Below are 15,678 nucleotides of genomic sequence, written 5' to 3'. Positions count from 1 at the left end.
GCACTCTGGAAAGGCAGGCAAATCTGCCAAGTCAGGGAGCTTGCCACTCCTCTGCACCAGACCCTGTCAGCTTGCCTTCCCTCTTCCCCCGGCCTCCTGTCCGCCAGCCCCAGCTCTCTGAGTGGCCTCAGCACCTGTCCAGTGACACTTTCTAAAAACTCATGCTTCTCACTTTCTGCTCTTGGCCACCCCTTCAATCAGGCCTAGAGTCTTCTTTTCCCAGTGTTCATTCTCCTACTGTCACTCAGCCACTGTGGGTCACAGTCCTCCACCTGGCAGGTCTAATATTCTGACTTCCCTTGATTACTGACTCAAGGAGCGGAATGTTCTGGACTTGGTATGAGTTGGAACAGAACAGATTCTTTCTATTTCTAGAGGACCTGAAATCATTTTTTAGAAAAAAAAAACTGATTTTCAACCAGTCTACTTTTTAAATTGATTTTATTTAATAATTTCCTATTAAATCAATTCCTTATCCCAACTGCTTGGGATTAAATGAGCTGGTTTTTGGAAATGCCTAAGAAAGTGCAGACAGATTGGTTTCCCTCCCCCAGGGCTCTTCTCCTTTCAGAGCTCTTGATACTTTTCCAGCTCCTGTTCTGATGACCCAACCCAACTTCACATTAAAAGCAGAATTCACCTTGGCTGGACCCAGCACTGCCCTGCAGCAGGAACTCTCCTGTCACCAGCCCGCCCTCAGAGTCAACAGGCACAACTGTGGTGCCAACTGACCCCTCCTAGGGCCATCCCCCCTGCATCATGCTCTTCCTCAGACCCCTAGCAACATGCCTGCCTCTCTCTCTCTCTCTCTCTCTCTCTCTCTCTCTTGCTCTCTCCCTCTCTCCTGTCCACATGCTGGCCCATCCCCCTCCTCCTGATACCAAGAGCCCCAAGAGCATCACCTGCAATCCCAGCTGCCTCCCTGGCTATCTCAGCCATACCTGAGACGAGGCTGTGTTCCTCACCACCTCTGCCCAGTCTCTGTCCATCATCACCTCTCCATCCAGCAGTTCCACTACAGCTGCGTGTAGCAGCTCCCCATCTCTGCCCTGTGGAGGTGAAGTGGTCATAGCATCCTTGCACAGACCAAGGGACTGCCTCTCCAGACTGCTATAACAAAATGCCACCAAGAGGGTGGCTTATGAACAACAGAAGCCTCCTTCTCACAGGTCTGGACGCTGGGCAGTTCAAGGTCAAGCCTGCAGGTTGGGGATCCGGTGAAGGCCTGCTTCCTTACTAATGTTCTCTTCACTCTGACTTCAAGTGCCAAAGGGGGGTGTCTTCTCCAGGCACTAACTCTGATCATGAAGGGAGCCTTCAGGTCCTCCCAAAGGCCTCTTAATGCTGTCACCCAGACAGCTGGGATCTCAACACATCTCCTTGGGCGGGGCACATTCAGACCACAGGCCCAGGAACAGGTGCAGAGTCTTGTCCTATGCGGTGGTGCCACCTGCCCTCATAAGATCCATGTGCTCACCAAGGAACTAAAGCAGACACTCTAGAGACTGTTAGCATAGCTGTCCTGTGGGGTTTTATTCCAAACACGTGTCCAGTGTAAATCAACCGGTAAATGACAAGGGCACCTCATGGCACTTTTTCAAATAGAAGGTCTTGGATTGAGAGTCTCAAAGCTAAACATAAAAGCAGCAATAAAAGCCCTATGCATACATACCAAAGACCAAGCTTCCTGTGGCTCAAGCTCACTGCTGACCCCCGCACCTAGCACAGCACCCAGGCCAGGAGCAGGAATGCTTCCTGAAATGGGGCTTTTGTTTTCTGTATTTCCGCAACAGTTGCTACTTATCACAAACTACAAATTCTCAGATGGATCAGGAGATACAGGCACAAGTTCAAAGGAAAGCTATCAAGGAAGAATTTTGCCAGGCAGGGTTCTGAATTGTGAGAAGACGCACCAACTGGATAGTCTTGCTCGATGGTCTTGCTGATGGATTTTTCCTTATTTGGGGTGGTGGTTGGGATTGAAGGAGCTGACTTGTTCAAAATCTGAAAATAGCAGGAAGACTAGTTTCAAATTCTCATTCCTCTTTCTCCTTCCGAAACCTCTCACCACCAAACCCCACCCTCATCTCCAGGCTGATGATTCAGTCCCCTCCCATCTCTCTCAGAGACCATAGTGAAGTCCCTGGACCCCTCAGTGCTCTGCTCTGGTGACCTCCCACAGCCAAAGGGCTTCTCACCCACACCCAGCCCAGCCCACCCAGCTCCTGGGGACACTCTGATGGTCCCGTCGACATTGGTGTCTTTTTTCTGGAGTTTTTGTTCATTCGTTCAAAAATTGCATTGTGTCTCAGGCCCTGCCTGTCATCGACACAAAGACAAAGTAAGAAACAAAAAGAGGCACACTGAGTCCATTAGAGCCCTCAGCTGACTCTCAGCTGACACAGCAGCTGTGCATGTGTCTCAGAAATAAGTGTGAGTGTGTGTGTGTGTGAGTGTGTGTGTGAGTGTGTGTGTGAGTGTGTGAGTGTGTGTGTGTGAGTGTGTCCTACTGGCTCTCCCTCTGGAGAATCCCAACCCTAAAGGGAAAGGGAACCTGAGGTGGACACAGGACACGTGTGTGGATCTCCCCCTCACACCAGGCAGGTGATTCTCCCACTCTCTAGACACCAACTGGTGTCCTACAAATCTGCGTTGGCACTAACTACCCAGAATCACTGCCTACCCAGCTGCCTTGGCTTCAGACCCCACATGAAGTCCCAAGTCACCCCTGAGCTCTTGGCCAGCCGGCTGGTCGGGGCCCCCCAGACCTCCTCCTCAGGCTTGGCAATTCGCTCTAGTGGTTCGAAGGACCCAGGAAAGCGTTAACCTAGGTGGACCGTTTCGGTATAAAGGATATTACAAGGTACAGGTGGACACCCAGGGAAAGAGGGGACCAGCTGGAGCTTCAGGCCTCCCTGGGGCCTTCTGCCTGGCCAGCGACCCCCTGCGTTCCCCACAGGGAGCTCTCTTCAAAGCCTCAGCTGGCCCCTGCCCCTCCATCTCCTGCCCTGGGTGTCTGCTGCTGTGTGAGGCTGCAACAATCAGGTGGCACCAGGTTGACCTTGCTACCCAGGTGAAGTCGGGGGTCTCCACAGGGTCCTCAGCATCTCTCAACCCTTCACTGTGTCTCTGCCCAGCAACCGTCACAGGACAACGCTGCTGCGAGCACTGCTTTAATGGTCACAATTGGCTTTGTTTTCAGTCTAGAATCAGTCACATTTCATTCCATAAGATAGAGTGCGAGCCCTGATGAGCGAGCAGAGAGGCTGGCTTTGTGGCCGAGAAGGGCAGAGAGGGCAGACACCAAGAGCAAAGACTGGACTGGTCGTTAAAAAAAGTCACTTTCCTTGGAAAATGGGAACAGAGAGACAGGACAATGGGCAGAACTGTTGGCTGATCCCAGGTCACGTTTTTGCAAGAATTTGAAGCAGAGGGAGGAACTTCATTGCCAGTAGCCATGGGCCTCTCCTGGGAATTGGGCTGAGCCTGTTTATCTCCTGACCTTTGACCTCACAAGCTTCTTCCCCTGGCCTCTCTTCCTTCACATCAAACTCGCCTCTGCACACGCCATTCTTATGGACCCTCTGCTCAGGTCAGAGGTTCCCGCCTGAGGAGTAGGGCTTGTCTGTCCCTCGGGACTCGGACTGTGCTGTCCCTCCATTACCTTTCCCCCTGAGCCCTAAGTAGTAAAACTGTGGACAGCACTCTCCAGGCTGCTAGTGAAGAGGGCCACCCAAGCTTAGATGAAAACAAAGGATTATTTTCTCTTTGAAAGGGTGGCTAACAGGATCCTTAACCATAAATGGCAGAACCCACTCTAGTGAATTTGGGCAAAAACATTTTAAAGGAGCGTAGTAGCTCATACAGTATCCGCAGGGCAGTGTGTAAAGCCCACTGCCCAGCTCTCTGATGGAGAAGCTGTATGCCATCAACATTAGTGGGAACAAACCACGGAGCCTTGGGCCTGCTGCCCCGCTGTCCAGGGACATCACCTGGGGTGGGGAGGCTCCCCTGGGGAAGTGGTCACACCACAGGAACACCACACAGCACTCATGTGCTCCTGGAGCCTGCAGCCTCAGCATCCCTGCCACCCTGGAGGAGCAGCCAGGAACCACGTCGTTTCCCAGAGTCCCTTGTAGGAACCCGCCCAGGAGCACCATTTGCAGAGGACTGAGATCAGAGCACAGCCTCCAATTCCCATCAAATCCTGCAAAGTCCTTGGAGAGCATGAAGTCTCCCGGTCTTTGAAGCTGCAGAAAAAGAGAGCAGCTGGACACGATGAGGACAGAGCAGTGCCCTGGAGTCCTGAACCCCATCCCCAAAGGTGATTCAGGTGCAGCTATGGGCAGAGGGTCCCTGGCCTGGACTCCTCAGGCTTTAGCAGCTATTTGAGCCACTAATACACTATTTTAAAGTCTTTCATAATTGTGTTAGAGTCCTTTCTATTTTCTTCACTGCACTCCATTGATGATTCAACAGAGTTGAAGCCTTGGCAAAAATAAAGAGGACTGTCACATCAATCTGGAAGTCATGCCAACTGATGAGGAGGAGCATCAGCAGCAAAGCATGCTGGGAGGTGTCCATCTGGGGGCTCTCTGTGGGGCGGTTTCTCCACCTCCCGGCAGGCTCCAGAGCCAGTCCTGGGGAGCAGGGTGGTGTTCAGTCTGTTTAAGGTGATCCACTTACGTCCCTGTGAGACCTAGCACAATTGTAACCCCCTGGGTGTTGAGGGTGAGGGAGAGAAATCTTTGGAGGTGATGGAAAAAGTTCTAAAACTTAGTCTGGGTGATGATCACATGAACATACAAATTTTTTTCAAAATTAATCAATTAACATATTCATGTTGATTTCACTTTTTGTCAATTTTACCTTAATCTGAAAGAGCCAATATAATAAGATAATGTGTAATACCAAAGTCAAATCGTGCATCCCTATTGGAAGGATACCCACTCTCTTAGAAGGTCCAAGCAAGGGGTTCAGAACACCAAATAGAGCTTTCGTACTATACAGCAAAGCCAAGCCAGTGTTTCCAAATGTTTTTCAGAGCCTGCCTCTCTGGCCAGCAGGACTTGGGAGGAAATCCACATTCCTCTGGCCTGGCTTCTGAGACTTCACTCTGAGCAGAGCAGACTGCAGGGAGGGGACCCTTCATGCTATAGAAAAGCCCGGCGAGCTGAGGCCCAGGACATGGAGAAGCCACAGAGGTGGCCCAGTGGAGTCAGAGGGTCCCCTGGGTGATGCAGTGTCAGGAACCCCCCAAGGCCAGAGGGGTGTGGGGCTAGAAAGGAGAGTGGGGGGAGGCCGACCTGGGCAGTGTGGCAGGTGTGGGCTGCAGCCTTACAAAGGCGGCTGAGGGCAGGGAAGGCCGGGAGTGAGGCTGAGAGGAAACCCTGGGGACAAGGGAACTGCACTCCAGTCTGTGTGGGGAGAACAGAGAAGGCAAACACGGGGCTCAGCCTGGCAGAGGCTCGTGTGGGGAGAAACGTGAGCATCTGCCAGGTACACCAGCTGCAGGCTCCTCCCTGGTCCTCAGGTCCACCCCTGCCCTGTGCCCAGCACCCTGGCCCTTCGCCTTTGGCTCAGGTGAGGTCCGCCATCACGAGCAAGCTCACGGGTGGCGACTTCATCCAGCGCGCACATCCCAGCGCCCAGCTGTTCTACCATTTGCTGTTTGAGTTCAGATTCGGCCCCCAGAGAGGCCTCCAGCCTTCTCCCACTTGAGTGAAAACTGGCCTCCACCTTCCCCTCCATCTGGCCCCTAGTCCCCTCTCGAGGCTGCCCTGGCGCCATGCTGGGTTTCTAGATCTGCCTGACACTCTGTCACACCACCTCCCCGTCTCCCCTTTCCAAGTCCACTGCAGCACCCATCCTGCTTCCTGGCTCCCGAGGTTCTGTCGCTCACACCTCCTCTACTTAAGAGCATTTCATCTTAGAATTCCATGTTGTCCCTAAAAAGACACTTAAATCCAGGTGTGGTGGCACAAACGTATTATCCCTAACTCAGGAGGCTGAAGCCGGAGGGTCACAGTTCAAGGGTAGCCTGCGCAACTTAGTGAGACCCTGAAATTGAAAGGGCTCATAGCAAAAACAAAATATCAGGGCAAAACATTGTGACAACACTGGTAAGCCTACTTATATCATTCCTCTAAACCCAAGAGACCGACCCAAACGCAAGTCCAGGTTAGCTCCCAGGAGGCAGCAGAGCCCCACAGAAGAAATGGTCAGCTGGTGTGCAGTCAGCTGGGCCCAGCTCCTCCCTGAGAGTGGCTCAGGAGCAGCAGGAAGTGTCCTGCACACTCAAGAATGAAGGATAAGCAGAGAAAGAGGAGATCTAAAGGGACCTTACAGATAAGAACGTACGTCCACAAGCTCCAGAATGGACCTCTTCCTGGGGAGACAGGACGTGTCCATGTCAGAGTATGAATGCTGGGCAGGTGGCACACGGCACTAGGTCCCTCCCCAGCCCTGGTGCACTATTTACAGCCGGTACTTAGGCATAATCCCAGGGAAATCTACCTATCACCTGCGATTAAGTTCCTGTCACCCAAGTAAAATGGGAGCTCAAGATTAGAATTAAGATTAGCCAGGTGCGGAGGTGCACACCTATAATACCAGTGGCTCAGGAGGCTGAGACAGGAGGATAGCAAGTTAAAAGCCAGCCTCAGCAACGGCGAGGTGCTAAGCAACTCAGTGAGATCCTGTCTCTAAATAAAATACAAAATAGGGCTGGGGTTATGGCTCAGTGGTTGAGTACCCCTGAGTTCTATCCCCAGTACCCCTCCCAAATTAACTATTAAAAATTATACTTCCCCAAAATTTCTTGGTTAATTCCATTTCAGACACACTATACTATATATTGATTCTGATCACCAGATGCTCAATTTAAGTCATAAAAACTGATAAAACAAGTATTTACTTGACAAAGAAATATGTTTACATAGAATTGCTAAACTGCAGATTTACAGTAAAATCAAACATATGGTTAGTAAGTAGGTAGGATGTATCAGCTCAACTGTTTACATTATTTGTTAATCTCAACAGAATGAAGCCTCTGTAGGAGAGCAAACCAGGACGTGGGCTCAGCCAGAGGAGGGCTGTGCTGCCCCGAGGCAGGCGGAGAAGCTGGAGGGGCTGCCTCTGGGGGCGCCTCGGGGCTGCGGAGGAAGCGCCCCTGAGCCAGGACGTGGAGAGGAGACTGAGAAAAGATGGCATTTTACAAGGGGCTTCTGCTAACTCTGAGTGCTGGGGGAGAGGCCAGGAGCCCAGGCCATGGACAGGCAGGGCCCCACAAAGAGGGGGAAAGGCAGCGGGGCTGCGGGCCTCTGGAGGCCCGGGAAACTGGAGGCCTGTGATCTTGTGAGGCTGGGATCACCATGAGAAGGCCGGGGGGAAACCAAGTCCTCCCTCCAAAACGTCACCAAATCCGGGTGCTCACGGAGCAGGCTCTTTACCAACCCAGGGGAAAGCCGCTGAGCAGAGCGAGATCCACATCTCAAAGGCTCTCCAGGGAGCCAGGGCCACAGAACACCCAGGTCCTGGTGGCACCTGGGAGGACGGCTCTCCAGGAGCAGGTGCACAGAGATGCCAAGGGCCTCACACGCGCAGCACATGTAGGAACGTTCAGGAAAAGGCAGAGCCATGGCCACCGCAGACCAACAGTTGCCAGGGGTCTGGAGGAAGGGGCTGCACGGCTGGCACACCTGAAGGGCTGTCGGGCGGTGAGGCTGTCTGGCATGCTCTCTGGTGGTCACTGAGGACCCTCAGTGTCGTCCACCGTGACAGCTGTGGGGGCGGCGGAGCGGGTGCCGGGAGAGCTCTGCACCTTCTGCCTCATTCTCCTGGGAACCTAAACTGCTCTGAGGAGGAAAATCTCTTTTGAAAAAGCCCGTGATGCAGCCTGGAGCCGGCCTGGACTTGGATTGAGGGCACCAGCTTTCTAACAGAGCAAGGAGGAGCAGATCGGGGGCAGGGATCCCTGAAAAGTCTCCAGGATTCCGCAAGCCAGGTCTGGCGTTGAAAGGGCAGAATTCCAGGAGACAGAGTCAGCTGCCACCCAGGGAAGCAGACGCTGACCGGGGCGTTGGGGTCACTGAAAAGCAGTTGAAGTAGGATGAACACATGGAAAGGCGCAGTCCCCGCTGCACGTGCAGATCCCGGTGGGGCACAGCCTGAGTCACAAGTCAGCACAAGAGCACTCCACATCAGGAAGGCTCGCTGCCTGCCCGCAGGGATCCCAGCGACTAGATGGCTCACAACACTCCTGGGGAACAAGTAGTGTGGTTTTTTTGTTGTTGTTTGTTTTTTGGGTTTTTGGTACCAGGGATTGAACCCAGGGGCACTTAATCACTGAGACAGGGTCTCGCTAAGTTGCTTAGGGCCTTGCCAAGTTGCTGAGGCTGGCTTTGAACTTGCGATCCTCCTGTCCCAGCCTCCTGAGCTGCTGGGATTACAGGCATCCACTGCTGTGCCCACCAAAACAAGTACTATTAATGTCCACTCTTCACAAACGGGCAAGGGAGGTTCCTGAGGTCAGATAAGTGTCTGTGGCCAGGTGAGTGGTAGAGCTGTCATGAACTGAGCAAGGCTGACCCCAGAGCCCTCGTTTTTGATCACAGGGCTGCATCTATGTACACGGCCTATCCACCTGCGAGAGACACATGTAGGTAGTCTGGGTTAAAGGGACATGTAAAGCCCGACAGAGCTATTTTGGTCACTAAAATGTTTTCTTTTTTCTTTCCAAGTTTAACACTAATATTTTTATTTTACATACAATAATGGGAGGGAGGGGTTTTATGCTTTCTTGGTGTTTTGTAGAAATTCTAAACATATATTCAGAACAGTAATTCTTAGCTATACAAGTTACAAGTATGTTCTCCCAGATTGTTGCTTAATTTTTTTAACCGTTTTATGGTGTTTTGTTAAGTATATATTCTTGCTTTCTAACACAGAAAACACAGACTTTTTCTTTCTTTTTACACTTTTTGGAGATCAAATTTCACATTCAACAACTCCTTTAGGTATCTTGCCATACAGTAACTGATAAGACTATGTGAATACAAAAGGCCTTTTTAAAAAAATAATCACCTTCTATTTTATATCAAAGAATCATAAATGTTCTGTTATTTGTACTGAGAAATGAAATTAAGCAAATAATACTGCTATGTTGTGTGCATATAGGATTGATTATATAACAACAAAGCTCACTGTTACTTGTAATTGTAATGCATCAATAAAAATAAAAATAAAAGAGAATTATCAAAATTAACCAATCAGAGTTTTTTTTTCTGCACTGTGTTCCAGAGAGTTCAGCCATTCTCTCTTTTTATTTATTTATTTATTTATTTATTTATTTATTTATTTATTTTTATTGACATATCATCTTTCATACATTTGATTCAAGTGGGTTATGAACTCCCATTTTTACCCCAAATACAAATTGCAGAATCACATCGCTTACACATCCACATTTTTACTAAAATGTTTTCATGTAGGTAAAGTCTGGGTTAAAGGGACATGTAAAGCCCGACAGAGCTATTTCGGTCACTAAAATGTTTTCTGTTTTTTCCTGGCCTAGACCACAAGATATGAATCGTCAATGCAGCTTAAATGCATAGAATTTATTTTTCAATCTGTGCTGCCCAACATTTGAGATTATGAAAGACTCAGAAGAAATATGTGTAATTTTAGGAGACTTAAAAAAAGAAAATAAAGGGACTGCGGTTGTGGCTTGGTGGTAGAGCATTTACCAAGCATACGTGAGGCACTGAGTTTGATCCCTGGCACCACATAAAAATAAATAAATAAATAAAGGTATTGTGTCCATCTACAACTGAAAAATAAATAAATAGATAGATAGATGAATAGATAAGTAAATAAATAAATGCCTGTGGAACTGACCAAAAACAGTGCTCAGTATGATCACCACCTGGTTACTTTGTAAACTTGCCTGGACAGGCCATCACGGGGGGAATCCCATCTGTGGGTTCTCAGCTGCTACACGTTGGGTTTCTGCTCTCCCAGCAACATCCCCTGGACAGAGTCCCCTCTGTCTGATACACAGTTGACACCCGCAGACCAGCTCTGTCTTCTCACCAGGTAGATGTTGAAGGTACACCCACAGAGGACTCCAGGCAGGAGCCACCCTGTGCTTACCCCTGCTCCTGTTCCCAACAGTCTGTAACACCAAGAAAACCTACCATTGGGTTTGCTTTCTCCGAGCTTCTTCTATACAGATAAAGCAAACACTGGCTACAATCCTTACCTTACTGTGATTTAGGAGTCGACTCAATCTCGGGACAGCCAGCTGCCGTCAGAGCTTTGACTGGGATGCTGTAGTGCAAATCAGAACAGGTTTTAACATGAGGCACGGGGCTGTATGGGTCTTCTGCTTTTTCGTTTAGTGATTACAAAATTAAGATAATACTGTCACCTCCTCCAGAGGGTCATTGTGAGAACTGCAAGAGAATAGTGAGTATTACAATGCTTAGGACAGTATTAGGCACACAGTAGAGTGATGGCTTTCATAATTAATCATTGTGACTTCAACAAGGACATTTTTCAAGGAATCAAATATGATTTTAAAGAACTGGCGAGATGAGCGTGAGAAGGGATCTGAACACAGAAAAGCCCTCTGCCCGGCCCTCCTGTGCAAGGTCATGTTTGTTGCTCTGGGTGATGCATGGGAGACGTGACCAGGCCATTTAGCACAGGCCTAAAGGGGGGAAGAGTCACTCGTCCGTGTGACAACTGTCATGCATCAGGATATACAGAACACCGGTGACCCCTCCCTCCATTCACTGAGTGACCCGTTGAAGTGGGAGGCCGCCCTGCCCACAGGCTGAGCATCCTCCCTCAGCCTTGAGTAAGGGGATGTTGGTCTGGCATCACACACCTCGCGCTGTGCCAGGCAAGTGGCCTCCACCTTCACTCAGCAAAGAAGTTTGCTCTAGCCCTGGACTTGGGCGTGACCCAATGGGATTGGACAACCCCCCTTTGAAACCCTATCCCCTGCCTTATTTGGTGAAGAACATTCCATCGAAGCTCCTTTGTGTGTCCCCCCTATAAAATAAAGAGATTCCAGGTGCACGCTCTCTTTCCAGCACTGTCCAGCCTGGAAGCTGACCCTTAAGGTCACAGAGCCGTCCTACTCTCAACCTGAGAAACTCAAGTCCGTGTGTTGCGTGATTTCTTCGTTGTTTTCTTATCTTAATGTTGCAGCCAGCTCTTCTGAACCCAGCTCATCTCCTCAGTGCAGGTGCTGGCGAGACCTGACACTTCATCTCTCCCTTTACCTTTGAACAAACATAATGCCACCTGACATAATGTCAATGTGGGCTTAGGTGTGCTCTTCCTTTTCTGGTATGCAAGTGATCATCTGGGCTCAGTGTCCTCAGATACCCAGGGAGCTCTTCTCCCAGTAACAGCAATGGATTGAACACCTAACGCCTCACCCGGCTCATTTTGTGACCTGAAACAAAGTCTCCAAGCTTGTAAAAGGTTTTATAGCTGCACTTTGGCTACAGATCAAAAATAAGCTACTTGTCTCCAGGGAGGTAAGAAGCCAGGAGTGTACCTCATTAGCAGCAGGCTCCAAACAGCCTGACTCCTAGGAGTGACTTCCCCTGGGTTCCTTTCCTGGTCAGCTTGTGGATGACACCACTTTTACTGTCACCTGAGAAGTCTGTGTACCTGTGAATGAGAGTGACTGAGGAGAGATCTGAAAAGTCAGAAGCTCTGCCTACACAGGCCGGGGCCTGGCTGGAGTCCCACGCCTCCCTGCCACTCCCCAGCTATCGACCCCTGCCATCCTCCCACTCCTCAGTTTTCTGAGGGACAGACCTTACTGCTCAAGTGGAGGCTTCTGAGGTTCAAGACATCTAAACTTTGGAAGAAGAAATGGAGATGGAAGCTTTTTTGTTTTGAATTCTCATGTAGAGAAAAATATTTCGCTAAAATTAAATCATACACCAGGGGAAATAAGATGAAAGTCAAGTAATGTTCTTAGGAATCACTTCAAAGTACGCCTTCAAAGTCAAACGAATATGACAGCACAAATAGAGTCAGCTGGTTTGACAGAGCAAAAAGGAGCTGGATGGAGAAGAACGGGTCTTGTGAACAAATGGGGCCGGGGCAGTTGGAATTTATAACAGGAAAAACCAGACGTGGAAATGCCAGCCCTCTGGAAGCTGAGGCAGGCAGATTGTAAGTTCAAAGTCAGCCTCAGCAACTCAGTGAGACCCTATCTCTAAATAAAATATGAAAAAGGGCTGGCGATGTGGCTCAGGGGTTACGGGCTCCTGGTTCAATCCCTAGTACCAAAAAACAGAAACAAAAAACCCCACACCCTCAAACTAGACATAGACTCTATGTATTCACAAAATGAACACAAAGAGATCCAGAGATCATACTGCTGGCACATGATCCCCACCACACAGGTGGGGCTGCACATGACAACTTCCTCTGAGGAGCACAGAGGGCAGGGACCCAGGCACTCGAGGGAAGGAAGCCCGGCAACACTTCCTCGGGCAGGTGAGCAAGGCCCACATGAACAGGAACTCACCTGGACTGCAGGCTCTGACGCCATCCCACGAGAACTGCTGGACCTCTGTGGGCCTCCTCCGTGAAACCCACGAGCACAGTCCAATCAGGAGGAAGAAATCAGGTCCCAGTGGGAGGTCTTCTCCAAACACCTGACTGATCATCCTCAGAATTGCTCTGCTCATCAAAAACAAGGAAGGTCTAAAAGCTATCCAGCTGAGAGGAAACCACGTGGACAGGACAACCGAGCTTGATGTGCGTCCTGGATGGACTCCTGAGCAGCAGAAGGACATTAGATGAAACCCAAGGAGCTCTGACCAATGAAAGGCTCTGGGTCAATGATAACGGGCAGTGTGAGCCTGCTGACTTGTCACAGGTGCCACACCACCGCACGGCCTCGACGACGGGCCACTTGGGGTGCAGGGTATGTGGAACTCCGGACATCAATGCAGATTTCCTTAAATGAAAAACTATTCTTTAAAGTTTGTTTTTTAAAAATGAGGTCTTGTGGGTTCCAGACTGAGTCAGCTGTTTGGCTGCTTTGACTAAATGACCCGATCGACACAATTACAGAGGAAGAAGAGTTTATGTGGGGGCTCATAGTCTTAGTCCGTAGAAGGCTGGCTCCATTCCTCAGGCTCGAGGTGAGGCTGAGCATCATGGCGGGAGAATGGGACGAGGGAAGCAGCCCACATCATGGTGATCAGGAAACAGAGACTCACTTGCCAGACACAAATGTACACCCAGAGCCACGCCCCAGCTCCCACCCCCTCCAGCCACAACCCCCTTCAGTCACCACTCAGTTCATCCCAGGGAATCAATTCACTGATTGGGTTAGACTCTCACAACCCGGTCATGTCTCCTCTGAACCTTCCTGCCTCACACGTGAGCTTTTGGGGGACACCTCACATCCACACCTCACCCTCACACCAATACTATCATTTGGAAATCTCTCCCTCCTCGCTTCCCAGTAGATGGTAAGTGTGCCGAATATAACCCCACCTGCTACTTGGTTCTCTAAGGAGCTTCAACTTTGGAAATAAGTCTGTCTCATCTAACGAAGGACACCTTTGGAGGTAAAATACCACCCATCAAAACTAAGGACCAGAGCAGTTCACGTGTCATGGTGAGCATTTCATCAACAAACCAGGAACAACCAACCTTCCTCTCCACAAGAAACAAAGACACTTAGACGGCTGTCTGCCTTGGGGACCTTCGGATTCCGCAAAGCTAACCTGCGCAGCATGTACTGAAGGAGACAATGGACGCCAGCCGGCGCGATTCTCTCGGTCACTCTTGGATTTGCTGCCTGTGAAATGTTTCCCTGGAGTGTGTTCAGACTTGCATTTGGGTCCAGTTTCCCCTCCGTGGAGTGCGTGAGCAGAGCCTCGAGGTTCCGCGTGTGAACTGGATGGCTGGAGCTGGCCTGCAGAGGCGCCCCTGGGCTGTGAGTGGGCCCTAAGGCGAGAGGAGCAGGTGAGCAAGGAGGAACAGCAGCACCTCAGCCTAGGACAGGGAGGAGCTGGGAGAGACCTGCTCCCAGGGCAGTGGCAGGAAGGCACAGCAGGCGCATCTGGGGAGCTCCAGCAAGCCAGTGCAGCACCACCCACATGACCAGCATGGCCCGCCCTTCCAGGGCTGTGGCATCAATCAGAGGCATCCAGAGAGGGCTCTGAGGGTCAGTATGGACTCTCCAAAGCAGGGAGGTGGAGTCCCACTCACCTTCTCTTCCTTCTCCCTTGCCTCCTCCCCCTCTGGCTGCTCCCACCCTCCCCAAGAGTTTCTGATAACCCAGCCCCCAAATTACTCTTAATACCAATTGTGTGGGTCAGGCACAGCCCTGGTCTGGACATCCCATTCTAAGGCCTCTGAGCACCAACAGACCCTTCCAGAAGCGTGGGCTCTACGTGACCAGCCCAGCACAGCCCTCAGGTCCCCACCATCACACACCCCACACGTCCCTGGGGAATCTCTCCTCTCAGAACACAGCACGTGTCTCAGGGAAGAAGCTGTACCAGTCTTGTAAGGCGCTCTCTCAGGCTTCGGCAACGCTTTTGTAAATGCTAAAAACCCTGCCTACACGCTTTAACCAGCTCCTGGAGATCTGTGTGCCCCTAAATGCACTGCCGCTGGGGGAGGCCTGAATGGCACAATGCAACAGCAGATTCCAGGGGCTCCCTTCTCCCCAGCTGGAACCACACAGCACTGAGTGGACGCGGATTTTCCATGGCTAAGTGGGGCGTTGGTTGAAAGCCACATGCATTACAGATGGGCGTTCCCGAAACTTCTCCAAGACCACAGTTCTTTTCCAGCCCATGAGCAGAAAGAGAAGAGGGCACAGGATGTGCTTGGTGGGTAGCCTGCAGGGAGGGGCCCTGCACGTCTCTGACAGCCACTCAGTCAGGCGGCAGAGCAAGTGGCGTCACGTCACGGAGAGAGGACATAGGTGAGAGTGTGTCCTTCCAACTTCTTCCTGCTCAGAACAGACCTTGCTCTCTACCCTGAGTCCAACGCTGAGAGCGTGCTCATCACAGAACACAAGGGTCAAGGCGCAGTTCTCCTTGCTCCTATTGGTTAGGTGTCTTAGGCAGCTTTTCCACTGCTGTCACTAAAAGACCTGACAAGAACAACGGTAGAGGAGGAAAAGTTTATTTGGGGGCTCATGGTTTTAGAGGTCTCAATCCATAGACAGCCGCTCCATTCCTTGGGGCTTGAAGTAAGGCAGGACATCATGGCAGTGGAGTGTGGCAGAGGGAGCAGCTCACATGGAAATTAGAGGCCAGAGAGAGACTCTACTTGCCGGATACAAATATATACCCAAAGCCACTCCCCAATGCCCACCTCCTCCAGCCATACCCCAATGCCACCTCCTCCAGCCTCGCCCCCAATGCCCACCTCCTCTAGCCACACCCCCAATGCCACCTCCTCCAGCCACATCCCCAATGCCCACCACCTCCAGCCACGCCCCGCAATGCCACCTCCTCCAGTCACATCCCAATGCCCACCACCTCCAGCCACTCTCCACCTGCCTCCTGTTACCACTCAGTTCATCCCATCAGGGATTAGTTCACTGATTGGTTAAGTCATTTCCTCTGAGCCCTCTCGAATTGTCTCACACAGGAGTTTCTGGGGGACACCTCA

At 50.8% G+C, this 15,678-nt stretch overlaps 1 protein-coding gene across 15 annotated transcripts in view; it reads right to left on the bottom strand.

The window, feature by feature from the left end:
• Positions 1-1,503: 1,503 nt before the first annotated feature.
• LOC139706457 (sperm motility kinase 2B-like) overlaps positions 1,504-15,678 on the bottom strand; it is a 41,771-nt gene continuing 27,596 nt past the window's right edge. The window contains exons 5-9 of one of the 15 annotated variants that reach the window (XR_011708051.1): positions 12,560-13,995; positions 11,573-11,688; positions 10,262-10,454; positions 9,947-10,174; positions 1,504-2,004 (exon numbers count right to left, since the gene is read on the bottom strand). The gene's annotated coding sequence lies outside the window, so the exon portion shown is untranslated. Of the gene's footprint in view, positions 2,005-6,897; positions 10,193-10,261; positions 10,455-11,572; positions 11,705-12,559; positions 13,996-15,678 lie in introns of those variants that run through there. The other 14 variants (XR_011708059.1, XR_011708053.1, XR_011708056.1 and 11 more) reach the window with 14 other exon arrangements.

This window comes from Marmota flaviventris, chromosome 7, assembly GCF_047511675.1.
Source record: "Marmota flaviventris isolate mMarFla1 chromosome 7, mMarFla1.hap1, whole genome shotgun sequence".
Classification (NCBI taxonomy): Eukaryota; Metazoa; Chordata; class Mammalia; order Rodentia; family Sciuridae; genus Marmota; species Marmota flaviventris.
This window is presented reverse-complemented; position numbering and strand designations above follow the sequence as displayed.